General features: G+C 39.3%; 1 long non-coding RNA gene across 1 annotated transcript; it reads right to left on the bottom strand.

The window, feature by feature from the left end:
- Positions 1 to 1,183: 1,183 nt before the first annotated feature.
- On the bottom strand, positions 1,184 to 2,457 carry LOC113337318. The gene is made up of 3 exons (XR_003354175.1): positions 2,201 to 2,457; positions 1,978 to 2,099; positions 1,184 to 1,599 (listed from the first exon to the last, which is right to left on the bottom strand). It is a non-coding gene; the product is annotated as an uncharacterized LOC113337318 (long non-coding RNA).
- Between the last annotated feature and the right edge of the window lie 812 nt (positions 2,458 to 3,269).

Raw genomic sequence — 3,269 nt, 5'->3', positions numbered from 1 at the left:
ACGTGCAAATTCCTCAAAACCACTACTGTGTTGCTAGGAAAGCTTCCTCAACACACTTTCCTATTGGTGTTGAGACGTGCAAATTCCTCAACACCACCACTGTGTTGCTAGGCATGCTACCTCAACATATTTTCCTCTCGGTGTTGAGACGTGCAAATTACTCAACACAACTAATGTGTTGCTAGGCATGCTTCCTCAACACATTCTTCCTCTTGGTGATGAGACGTGCAAATTCCTCAACACCACTACTGTGTTGCTAGGCATGCTTCCTCAACACATTTTCCTCCTGGTGTTGAGTCGTGCAAATTCCTCAACACTACTACTGTGTTGCTAGCCATGCTTCCTCAACACATCCTTCCTCTTAGTGTTGAGACGTCTAAATTCCTCAACTCTCATTATTGTGTTGCTAGGCATGCTTCCTCAACAAATTCTTCCTCTTGGTGTTGAGACGTGCAAATTCCTCAACACAACTACTGTGTTGCTAGGCATGCTTCCTCAACACATTCTTCCTATTGGTGTTGAGGCGTGCAAATTCCTCAACACCACTACTGTGTTGCTAGGCAAGCTTCCTCAACACATTTTCCTCTTGGTGTTGAGACGTTCAAATTCCTCAACACCACTACTGTGTTGCTAGGCATGCTTCCTAAACACATCCTTCCTCTTAGTGTTGAGAGGTCTAAATTCCTCAACACTCATTACTGTGTTGCTAGGAATGCTTCCTCAACACATTCTTCCTCTTGGTGTTGAGACGTGCAAATTCCTCAAAACCACTATTGTGTTGCTAGGAAAGCTTCCTCAACACACTTTCCTCTTGGTGTTGAGACGTGCAAATTCCTCAACACCACCACTGTGTTGCTAGGCATGCTTCCTCAACACATTTTCCTCTTGGTGTTGAGACGTGCAAATTCCTCAACACCACTACTGTGTTGCTAGGCATGCTTCATCAACACATCCTTTCTCTTAGTGTTGAGAGTAGGGCTGTCAACGGGTCCGGGTCCTCCCGGGTAGTACATGGCCCCGAACCGGACCCGACATATCAGCGTCGGTTCCGGGTCCTAGCGGTTCCGGGGCCGGTTCCATAATGTGTTGGCCCAGAACCGGACCCGGTAAAGGTCACGGGTAATCACCGGGTCCGGGTACCCATCGGGTAAAAACACAAACTTATATCAGCTTATCAGTTATATGACTTCCCAAGTGACCATCTTTAACATACATACAAAAGTAGAGTACACTTGAGCTTAGAATCCTTAGATTAGGAAAATCAAAGTTACTTTCCTAGCTATAAGTAAGAATCTGCCATTATATATGATAGATACTAAATACAAAAGTTGGCAGACATGTTTTTAGCCGATAACTGCTCCATCAGTAGATTCAGTACCTGCCTTAATGGATATAGCCTGTCGTATTATAACCACAAAAGTTGACAGACATATCATTCTATAAACTGTAGAAGCCCCAAAAGATAAATGTGTTTTTCCTTCACAAGTACATATACAAAAAAGAAGGATGTAGTTCGCGCACTTCGCATGTTCTTTGGCTATGCCTATATAATATATATATACCAAAAAGAAGTTCCAACCATCATATTTCCAATTGTTCCTGCAAGAGAAACAAAAACAGTTGATCATATTCCCAATTGACCAAACAGAAGCAACCATATCACAATCAAAGACCTTGCCTGTGATTTAGTAATTTGCTCCATAAATCTTCTCTATTAGTATTATTCATTAGGGTTATCTGATCATACGTATGCAAGAAAACTATGAAATGTTGAAGTAATTCAGAGGGTCATTGTAGCAAAATATGTAAGAGGATGATTGAAAATGAATATACATATATACACAGTAACAAGTTTCTTGTTTCTACTCTTTTCATGAACTTTATCTTGTTTTGTTTTTCTACCTTTATTTACTTTATCTCATCTAATTGGAGACCTGGGTACAGGGTGCATATTCCAAGGTTAGCTGGTTATTTTACCTTAAATTGATAGTCAGTCAGTTAGACAATGTGCGATGTTGCATCATCAGCGTCTGACTCGAGCTCCTCCATTGCCTCCAAAAGAGTCTGAAGTGAAGTACTACCTAACCCATATCCCTCATCTAACACAATAAAATAGTTAGTTGACGTACAAGAACCATAGTAAATGAATCACTAACTAAAATTGATATAATAGCAAACATGAATTGAATATGTTACTTACTCTTCAGCGCACTTCTTATCCAATCTTGTGTGCATATCAGAGCTTCAATTGTTTCTGGAAGCATTGAAGAACGAAATTTATCTACAACTCTACCACTGGTGCTGAAAACAGATTCAGAAGCCACCGATGACGCAGGAATTGCTAATATATCACGAGCTATCACTGCTACAATTGGATACATCGGTCCATGAAATTTCCACCACCCCAAAACATCAAAACTAGAATCATTCAGATCAATACCACTTCCTTTTCTAATAGGGTGAACATCAGCGGATAGGTATTGCTCTAGATCTGTGCGAACAACGTCATGTTGTGAACTTTCTTCCAGAAATGCCGTCAAACCTTTCCTTCTAGAAGTAAAAGAACTTTGAGAAGATAAAGTACTACCACTACTACCAACTGAATCTTCCATGTTCACTTGATTTGTCGAAATGTTTGCTGAGTATACATGAGATGAAGAAGCATAATGTGTTGCATATTCATTATACAATCTTTTCAAGACTTCCATAACTTCTAACTTCTTCTCCTCACTGTTACCAGGATATATTAATGGGAAATAGTAATCCAATAATTTCATTTTAAACCGAGGATCTAAAATGGAAGCTATTGCAAATGTTTTACTAGTAAGTTGCCAATATCTTTCAAACTTTTTCATCATATTCACTGCCATTTTTGAGATTAATGCATCATCGGAATCACACCACTCACGAAGTTCTAAATACAAAGAACAAGCAGTATCAAAATAACGATTAACTGTCACGTATGACGTACCTGAAAAGAGAATGGTGACTTCATAAAAGACCTTCAAGCAGATTGAAAGACTACTTGCATTATTCCAGTCTTCACTCGTTGGAGCAACATTAAGAAAATCAGGTTCAATCTTCCCGAACCGGTTAAATGCTTCCCGAAATAGAAGTGCTGTTTCAAGCATCAGATAGGTAGAATTCCACCTTGTATCAACGTCTTGAATCAACTTTTTATCAGGAGCATTGACTTGCAAGCAAACTTCTTTAAATTTTTGTTGTCTTTGTGGTGAACCTCTAATAAATTTCACTGAATTTCTAATTTT

Source organism: Papaver somniferum, unplaced genomic scaffold (assembly GCF_003573695.1).
Source record: "Papaver somniferum cultivar HN1 unplaced genomic scaffold, ASM357369v1 unplaced-scaffold_16, whole genome shotgun sequence".
NCBI classification, from domain to species: Eukaryota; Viridiplantae; Streptophyta; class Magnoliopsida; order Ranunculales; family Papaveraceae; genus Papaver; species Papaver somniferum.
The sequence above is the reverse complement of the archived record's forward strand: the minus strand, read 5'-3'. Positions and strand labels throughout refer to the sequence as shown.